This window comes from Hevea brasiliensis, chromosome 10 (genome assembly GCF_030052815.1).
Source record: "Hevea brasiliensis isolate MT/VB/25A 57/8 chromosome 10, ASM3005281v1, whole genome shotgun sequence".
In the NCBI taxonomy this organism is placed as follows: domain Eukaryota; kingdom Viridiplantae; phylum Streptophyta; class Magnoliopsida; order Malpighiales; family Euphorbiaceae; genus Hevea; species Hevea brasiliensis.
This window is the reverse complement of record NC_079502.1, coordinates 8,064,379-8,075,342: the sequence shown is the minus strand read 5'-3', so window position 1 is coordinate 8,075,342 and position 10,964 is coordinate 8,064,379.

The window sequence follows — 10,964 nt, the reverse complement described above, 5'->3', positions numbered from 1 at the left end:
AGATAAATTTTGAAACCGAACGCTATCGGTTTCTAAGTGTAAACATACAAAGTAGAAACCGATATTTAAAATTTAATAAATAAAATAAAAATTACATTAATTTTGAAACCGATATAAATCGGTTTCTAACTATAAATAGAAAATTCCTTTATTTTGATACCAAAGGCAATCGGTTTCTAAATTAAACTAAGTAGGAATTAAAAATCGATAAGAATCGGTTTCTAATATGACTTAAATATAATTGACTAGTTTTGAATCTTTAAATTAGAAATGGAGTATAATTCAGTTTCAAATATCGGTTTCTAATCGGTTTCTAAACCGATGTTAAATTTGCCGTCAAATCTTGGCACAAAAATTAGAAACCGATTATGTTCCGTTTCAAATTTCGGTTTCAAATCGGTTGCTAATCGGTCTCTGACATAATTAACCCATTCTATTCAATTTCTGTTTCAAAAGCCGTTTTAAATCACAAACCGATATAGTTCCGTTTCTAAATTCGGTTTCTATTTCGATATTTTCTTGTAGTGATTTGATCAGTTTGTGCAGGGCAGCCTACAATTTTTCAACTTTGGTCAATTTGTTCACTAGGTTTTAGTCACTTTTTGGGCATGCTTCCTAAACGAAAATTGTGTCATTTAGTGCCTATTTTCATTCCCAATTGGTCCCATATCATTTGGACTTGTAAAATTTCATTTTTGGTCCCTCAAAGTTGACTTGGTCATACTGCAGCAGCATGACCACACTCCCTTCGAATTTGACTTTAATTCCAACACTTATAACACACTTAATTAGGTCACAAATGACCATTTCTCACTTCACATTAGGTCAAAGACACCATTTACAAGTTTCTCATATTTTTGGTCCCTAAACCCTAATGTTCAAACCCTAAGTTTGTCCAATCTTCACAATTCATGTAATCTAAATGTACAATTCACATATATAATATTTATTCACTAAGATTTCATGTTTAACCTAACTAAACACCATTAAAACCTTAGGGTTCCATGGCTGCCACATTCTTTCTTCTCTTATTTAAACATGATTTCCTTTATTTCTAATGCAATTTCATCACACATAAACTTAAATTCATGAATTCAATAAGAATCTAAACTTGAAATTGCACTTACCTGAATTTGTAGATTTCCTAATTTTTCAATTCTTCAAGTTTTCTTTTCCTTCTTGCTCCCAAAGTGTTTATCTAGGTCTAGGGGTAAATTTTACTTAAGGACTTTAGGGGAATTTATGGTTAAATTGGGGTGTATGAAGCTTGAGAATAAGCTTCCATGGAGGTTTAACATTGGAGAGGGAGAGAGAAATGTGAGATGTCCACTTTGGGAAGAAGAAGCACTTTTGTTTTTTTTTTTTTCTTTTCTTTTATCTTTTTATGTCTTAGGAAGACCCAAAAATTCCAATTAAGTAAATATATTAAGTATCATTTTTATGGCATCATGCATGAGGTCATGCATGATGTTATCACCTTTTGACTTTTCTTTTTTCTTTTTTTTTTTTCTATTTATTTTTCTATTAGTTTTTTAATTTAATTTGCTATTCCAAAATTTTCATTTCTCTGATTTTATTTGACAGTTAGGTCAGGAGTCAGCTCTCGGGGTCAATTGACCAAATTGCCTCTCGCCGGTTCATCCCGGTTTGTAAATAATTCAGTATTTCTTCCGGCTCTCTGACCTAATTATTTGACTGGCTTAACAGTTCTTTTTCGTGATTTTCTCTTTTTCACTGTACTCGTAATGGTCCTAAGGACCGCGGCGTCACATTTTACGGTTCGAAATTTGAGTTTAAAATAACTTCGCAGTCGTTCCCGAGAAGGTCACCCATCGCTGTGACTCTCGGCTCGTTTAACTTTTTATGTTCTGTTTCTCTTATTTATACTTAACTAATTGGCAATTACTAATTATTTGTGTTTATAGGTTATCTAATTGTCTTAGATGTGATTCTAATCCCCTTAATTGTCCGGACCGACAACGGTCACCGGAACAGTGAAATATACCATGCTATACAAATAGGGGTGTTACAGTTCTCTACTGGAGACAGTGATCATTTATGGTTTTTTTGAGATTATGACATCATTGAGACAAGGGTTGGAACCATTCAAGGAAGTTCCAGATAAGAGTCCTTTGGTTATTTCTATCTTCTAAGAAATTGTGCATTGCCACTACAGGAATTTTAATAGCAGTGGCATATAGAGTGACCATGCACTAAAGAAACCATTTTTCTTCAAGGAGTATGTCCTCTTTAATATCTAAATAGAAAATTGTAAGGAAAGGAGTATTAGGCTGGAAATTGGTGTAATTGCCCTTTTTAGGTGAAGAACATTGGAAAGATTTTGGAAATCAAAGAGGTGATTTTTGGCGTAAGCCACAATTTGTGGTAAGGTCATGGAAGGAGTGCATGCTAGAGGAAAAGTCTCAAGTCTAGGAATTAAAATTTGAGAAAGTTAGGAACTTGATGGTTTGGAGGAGCTTGCCATGAGAATAAGTGGAATGGAAAGATTGTGCAAAATTAGATGACAAGTTTGAGGTCTAGTGAGGAGATCATAAATAAGGTTTTGGTCTCCTTTTATATGCTGAACAGTGTAGTCATACTTATCGAGCTAACTTGTCAGTATTAAAAGTTATGGTTCTGGTAGAGCTTTGTTTTTGAATTTAAGGATGAATTGTCTATTATAATCAAAAAGCAGTGGCTAATAAAGTGGGATACAAATTTTTTTATTCCATTTTTTATGGCCAAAATCTCCTTATAGATTGTGTGATAGTGCTTTTCAGACTCTTTGAATTATCCACTTGCATGTTCGTAGATGTGCTTCTTACTATCTAGGTCTTCTATCAATACTGCACCCCAAAATTCATTACTAACATCTATCTACATAATCTTTTTTCTTGTACTGAAAATCTTGAGTAATGGAGGATCCTTAGCAATTTGCTTTAAGGTCTTGACTCCTGTTATCTGTGCATTACTCCAAGAAATGGCCTGCTTTTTTAGTATCTTGGATAGCTGACTAGTGTATTTGGACACTTGTGGGATAAAATACCTCGGGTAATTGATAATGCCTAAGAATTGTTGGATCTATTTAACTATAAGATTCTCATTAGGGAACCTAAGTAGTTCTTGGGCAATGTGTGGATTGAGTTGGTACTTTCCATCATTGAATTGCATTCCAAGAAATTCGATATGAGACTGACCCAAATGACTCTTCTTTTCTAAAGCATTATTCCATATTGTCGGACCAAGGAATGAAATTAGGCTAACAATTGCTTATGGGCTTCAGTATCTTTTGAAAAAAGGAAAATGTCATCTATGTAGATTAGGGCTGAGTATAGAATATGCTCAAAGATTTGGACCATGGCCTTTTAGAATAGTGATGGAGCGATATTGAGACTGAAAGGCATAATAGTCTACTGATATTAAGTATTTGAAATACAGAATGTTGTTTTGTATAGATTTGCTGGATTAATGCCTAATTGCCAAAATCCTGCTTTTAGATCGAACTTTGAGAAGATGTGGGCTTCTTGGAGATGGGTGAACAGAGAATCGATCTTCGGCAAAGAAAACTTATCATCTTTTAAGAAATGATTTAAAGGCTTATAGTTAATTAGCCTGCAAGTTTCTCGAAGAGGTGAGTATGAACATGATATAATCAAGAAGAAGTAGGGAGACCTTTCATCATGAGTTGCCAAACACCCACACCTACCTCTGTGACAGTTACTGAACCAATACCTTCTGATCTAGTAATAATTACCTCATCCCTTTCCCTATCCTCTTTTTAGAGAAGAACCTTAGCCTCAAAAAAAGAAAACCTTGTAGAAATTTCCCATATCCTTGATGGAGCTCAGATTGAAGAATCTCTTCTTCCTTTACTTAATGCTTCCAACATTTACCGAAGATCTGGATCTCTCACCAAGAGTATCCAATCTATTATTTCATCAAAGAGATCTTTGCCAAAAGGATACGTCCAAACCTCTTGAATGGATCAATGTAGCCTTAGATCCACAACTACAGAATAATATGTAACTCTAGAAGTTCCTCCAACCTTGATTCCTATTTAGAGAAGGCAGGTATACTCTCATCTTCACTTTAGAGCTGTCTGAATAATTCTCACTCCCATGGGTAGGAGAGGACTTCTAGTCACCACCAGACTCTCCTTACTAGACACCTGATTTTTACACATGAGTATGCTGTAATTGGAACATTTATAATCACTTTCCATGCTGGAAGTGTGATTCTTACCTTTTTCCCAAATTATAATATGTCTTTGCAATATCCAAAATTACCAATAGCATTAAAAGTCCAAGAGCCAATTACTAGAGCAGAACTTACTACATCCTCCATGGTGGCCACCTTGCATCATCAGATAATCTATAGGTTACAAGATCATGTTATTGATCTCTCCCAGCCTAGTGTTTCCAATGAAGCCTTACTTATACTGGCAAATATTGATACCACTCCTACCATTGTTCAGATTCCTCGATAAATCTCTAGAGATGAACTTGAAAGAATCATCCCAAGGGTGTGGCTTACAAATTATGAGAGGCTTTACAACAATTCTCATCCCATCCAATCATTTGAGCCAACTTTCCAAAGACAAGAAGATGGCATTGTCCGAACCATTTTCAATGCTCCTAGTAATTTTACTAGCATTATGATGATTTCACCAGTACTAAAGCCCGGTGAGAAGATCCCTATTGTTGCTTTCAACAGTGAAGGAATACCAGTCTATACAGATAAGATCAATGGGCACTTTGTCTGGGATGCCTCCAGATCTAGCATGTATGATTTGGGATGTGATTGTCATCTGCAAACTATGACGAATATGATTGTCCTCATGAACGTAGACAGAGGAAAAAGAAGCATTCTCCTTGTAAGATAAAAAAGCCTAAGAGAGATTATTCTCTAGAATTTGGTCCTTAGATTGGCATCAGTAAAGAAACTCAAAAAATGAATCATTTGCCAATCTATGAGATGGATTTAGAAATCTTAAAATAGGAAAAAGAAAAAGAGATACTCTGCACTTACCTCTTACAGAGGATCCTATACATAAGAAAATGTTAAGTTCAAAGATCCATTATGCTGTGGTACTCTTAATTTAATTTTAATATCATAGTGCAAAAGGGCACCACCTGAGATCTGTTGTTAGCCATGGATGGCATTGTTTGACCTTAGCACCGCATGAACATTATGATATTAATGTTAGATTAAGGGGCTCCAGAATAATTTTAGTCAAGAATTTGTTCAAAAGGATGCAAAGCTTAAAAGATTAAAAGTTGAAGTTGCTAGAATGGAAGTTGATCTTTACAATACTGCTCCACAGATAGATACTTCATGATTAGTCCATTTTACTCCAAGTAAAAGAGCAAGTCAGCCTCCTTCTGGTACCTATAGATTGCCAGAAAAACCTCTAGGCCCGAAGCGCCAAGCACCAAAACTACTACTCACTTCTTCCTCACAATCTAAAAGGTCAGATAAGCAACCTATGGAAGACCCTGAGCCTCCTACTCAAATGGCTATCCAGCTAGCACAAAGAGACTGATTAGAATCCTCTTCCGACACTAACACCTTTTTATTCATATATTTTATATTATTTAATTTTATCTCTTAATTTCTTATATTTTTATTTTAGTCTTATATGTTTAACAAAATTTTGTTTAATTTCCTTTTAATTTTTATTTTTGGCTCCTTCAAAGTTGAATTTCTTATTCTGCCCTAAGTTTAAGCCTCTATATGTTAACGAAAGAACTTGCTACATTACTAAATTTTATTGAAAGAAGAACACATTTATAAATTAAAGTCTAAAATTTTTAAAAAATCAATAATCATATTTATATTTAAAAATTTAATATTAAATCTTCTAAAATATTCCAAATCTAGAGATAAAATATATAATTTTTTTTACAAATTAAATTTCAAAAGCAATAACAGATAGAGTAGACAAACATAAGTCTATTTTTATCTTTTAACGAATAATAATAATAATAATAATAATAATAATAATAATAATAATAATAATAATAATAATAAATTTAATAAAATAAAAAAAATAAAATGCTTATAATGCCACCTTCACTGAGAAATTCCAAAACCCCTTTTGTGGATTTGTATGGTTTCGGATTGTGCCCGGTATGTGGAGCGCAAAAATGGCTAATCTATATAACTTCCCAACATTGGTTGGTCTCGGGAGAGGATAAATATTAATATTATAATAAAGCTATAGTATACATATAAACATATAAATGAATATTTTAAACAATTAATTTAAAAATATATTATTTATCAACCAATTATTATTATTTTTCATAAATTTATATAAGTCAATCAATTAAAAATATCAATTGATAAAAGATATTGATTAATTGATATGCAAATAAGGATATAGCAATAATAATTATTTAAAATTTACTTGAGTCAATTTTTTATTTTAATTTTTAAAATCTAAATAAAAAAGGTATTAAATGGTGATTCTACATTTTTTATTTGATAATATATATATATATACTAATTAAAAAATATAGATAATTTATTATTTATTAAATTTCAAATTTTAAATTTAATTTTATTAATACTATAAAATAAATTTATTTTTTTATTTCAATTTGATTTTAAATATAATACTTATTAAAATCTTTCTCTTTTCACTTGCTGATTTCAGTTCTTTGCATAATTATATTTTTATTTTTTTTTAAATCTTGATATTTATGTTTGATAAATTGTTTGGCAAATCTCATCTATTTGTGTGCATAAATATATATTATATTTCAAAAAATAAATATTCATAAAAAAGATACAGAGTTTGAAATCATTTAATATTTATAAAGCATAAAAATTATAGCTAACTTCTATTCACAATTTAAAAGTAATATATTAATCAACTTATTTATTTATCCACACTTAAAATAAAATTGAAATTAATTAAAAGTTTTATCATTAATAAAATTTTATAGTACAACTACAAAAATATGAAATATAAAAATAAATTTAAATTTATATTATTAAAATAATAAATAACGGTAAAATGACTAGTTGAATTGAAACTAGAGAGCTTAGAAGCTGGTTGGTTTTTTCCTAGTCACCTGAAAAGTTCTTACTCTCCTGTTTCAAATGCTTTTTAAGATTTTTATAAAAAAATTAAGAAAGTTATTGTATAACCTTATTTTTATATGTATATAAAAAAAATTATTCACTTCATCCCAAAAAAATATATATTTACTTTTCTTTTCAGTCTGTCTCAATTTATACGCTACTTTCCTTTTTTAAAATAATAATTTATTTATTAATTTACAAATATATCTTTATTTTTTTGTCTAATTGGGTTTGATTGGTATTTGAACTTGAGACCTTACAATCTTATAGACCACTCTAGTACCACTAAATTAAAGTGTCACGACTCGATTCCACAGGCTGGATCGACACTAGGACTTGAATCAATATAAAGCTTCCAAAATCTATAGTAAGTCTAACCATCTCTAGTCTAACCATAAGGCGCATAACTTTAGTTCAAATTTAAGAAATTAAACGAATAAAGTCTGTCTATAAATTGGACTACCCAACGAAAAGTATTAACTCACCTGACCTGTAAATACAAAGTAACTTAATTTGTAAAGTTTAACTTACCCTCATAATCTTCGAAATAATAAATAATCAAATAGGAGCTCATCTCCCTCATCCAAGATAAATACTCATCTCGACCATTCCAGCATACTCATATAATATGTTTATAACTTCGAAGAAATAAATTATTACATTTCCAATCAAGATTAGAACACTATTAGCACATGCAGAGTTTTAAATTATAAATCAAATAAATGAAATATAGCAAAGTTACTTCTGGTAAATATGCAAGAAATGAAGTATGTTTTTCACAAAAAGAGTCTGCCTGTCACCTGAGGAAAAATAGTTGAACAGGGGTGAGCATTCAACTCATATAGTGGGATATTGATTTTAAATATAATTTTTATAACTATCTAAGCCTAATGCATTCTTATTGTCACACATTATCCCTCCGTAAGGCATAACATAATCCCGCAGTATACCTAGTGAATTACCGAACTTCTCCTATCGATAACATATTAAATATACTACAAGAGATTTTAAATCAATTTTCATTCTTTTTTTTAAGTGGTGGAACATTTTGAACAGGGATTAAAACCTTTACTTGAAATTAAGTCATAATTAAATTTTTAATTAATTTAAAATCTCCGTAATTTTTAAAATTCAGTAGAGTGCCGTCTATAATTTGAGAAAACAGTTCTTCAAAAACTTGTGAAAACACTCTCAGTATGCATTTAGATCCCAAACTCTAATATTCTTAACACAATTTAATCTCAACAACCACCATTTCAAGCAATTCATAAAAAATATATTTAAAAATAAAATGAGCATTTGACTAAATAATATAAGAAGTTTATATTACAACATTTACACAAATCAAACGTAAATTATAAAATTTATTACACAATTGCTCAAGTCTAATGCACCTACATACAGTGACATATACATCAAAATGAAAATATACAAGGGTATAATCTATATACTCGGTAAATATCCAAAATGTTGATCCCTTCAAGTCACAAGCAGCCTACTCTGCTACTTTATCTATCTCTCTACCTGCGATAGCAATAAAAAGCTATCGCTGAGCCAAAGACTCAGTGGTGCACAACTTTAAGAAAATAATAAATTAAATAGCACATAAATCACAATTGCTCAAATTAAATCAATTGAGATATTAACACATATAAAATCACGTTTTATTTCTAAAGCCAAAAAATTTCTTAAAATAAATCAAATCACAGAACAATTTCTTTTAAAATGTCACACAGCTTAATCATGACCCAAATATCCAATTCATCCCAATAGCCAAAGGTTAATGAGGAATACCAAGGCTAGCTAGTATAATTTATGAATATTCATTCAATTCGTCCTCAACTTGCACACACCTCAACACTTCAGCCAGAGAGGAAATTCAAAACCAATTCATTCCACTAAGCAAGCTAATGAGGAATTCAACCAATTAGTCACGATTGCTGCAGTTTCAAACCATTTTAACCAATTTTCCAAGCCTCAAAGTATCCATCGACTTTTATTCAAATTAATTTTCCAAAATTTAGCCAACAGCATACATTTGTGTCATTCAAATTTTTCGATATAAACAAAGTCATAATTTAATTTCACAATTCATTCAAATCAAAATCCAAATTGAAATTCAAAAATGAACTAGTTGTTATGCATAAATCTCAAATAAGTCGCCTCTTGGCCTTGATTCATTTTTTTCTTATCTTTCCCAGTTTCTTTCTCCACTGAAATACACAATTTAAGGCATTTCAATATTCATTCAACTCATTTCCATAATTAATCTAACACTGAAATGCATGCATACTAAATTTCTCTCACAATTTCCCCTCAAAATTGAATTCTTTGTATGTGGTATATTATGGATACTATTCATTTGACCATTTGGTGATATGCTAATTTTAATTATCCCCACATTTTGGGTCACAATTATGTTGACATTGATTGCCAATTGAATTTCTAAGCTCCTTAAGAGAAATTACAATTTTTCAGTTTTGGTCTCTAAAATTTACTATTCAATTGGCCTATTCTATAGTGAAAATTTGGTCAACTTTCCTCCATCAAAGTTGTTCCTTAATGTTTTAACTTTAATTCCATTTTTGAATAACTCCATTTGAAGTTTTGTAGCTCAAGTTATGGCCATTTAACCATAACTGGCCGGATTGGCTAAATTCCAGATTTCTGGGCAATTTTAGGGTTCTAGCAGTTTTTGCGACCCAACTTTGATTGGTAATTTGATTTGGTTATGGTTAGAATTTGAGATTGTGTTCTTCATGAAAGTTGTTCTACTATGTCATAGCTTTCCAATGGTATAAAAATCAAGTCATTTTGGACCTTTCTACAAAGGGGCGAGCAGATTTCGGTTCAAACTGAAAAATCAAACTGAATTGAATCAATTCGGTTCAATCAGTTCGGTTTTAAAATTTAATTAGTTCGGTTCGATTTTATATTATAAAAATTTCGGTTCTTTCGATTTGATTCGATTTTGAAGAGAAAAAATTAGCTAAATCGAATCGAACCAAATAGTAATTTTATATATTCAAATCGAATCAAATCAATTTTTAAATTGATTTATTTTTATGGAGAATTTATGAATTATATTTAATTATGTATATATAAATTGTTTAATTTCATTGATTAATGGTTATTAAGTTCAAACCAAAGTTAAAACTAGACCAAATAACTTGAAAATCAAGTCTAAATTAAAAAATCAATCAAAAATCAAAATCGATAGGTTTCAAATGAATCGAACCGAACCGAAATAGAGTGATTCAGTTTGATTCGATTTTTCATCTATTTCAGTTCGGTTTGGTTTCTAAAATATGTAATTCGATTGTTATAATTTAATTCAATTCGGTTCGGTTTGAACCGAATATTCACCCCTATTTCTACACCAAGTTATGACAATTTGAACATGTACTGCTCATATGGTCAGTTTTGCCTAGTGGCAGAGTACCTAATTCGAATTTAACCAAAATTTTCACCAACTTATGGTCAATTTTAGGGCAAGGTTTCTACATAAAATTTATAGCTTTGGGTCTTAATTTTTATCTCCAATTGGCCTCACACCAATTGGAGCAACAGAATTCAACTTATGGCCATTTGAGAGGACCATGGTCAGGCTGTTTAGAATTGGACATTACACATTCACAATTCAATTTCAATTTCTCTCATTCAATCACACTCCTAACTACACCAATTGACCAATTTAAGCATCAATTAGGTTAATTGGTATCAATTCACCAAATCCCCAAATTTTTCTCCAAATTTCCAATGTCAAGAACTGTGATACCCCTTACCCGTCTACAGTGTAGCCGAGCAAGATATGTCACACAGTGTGCCAGAGCACCATATCTTATTTCATAACAATTTACCCTCCTTAATTTTTT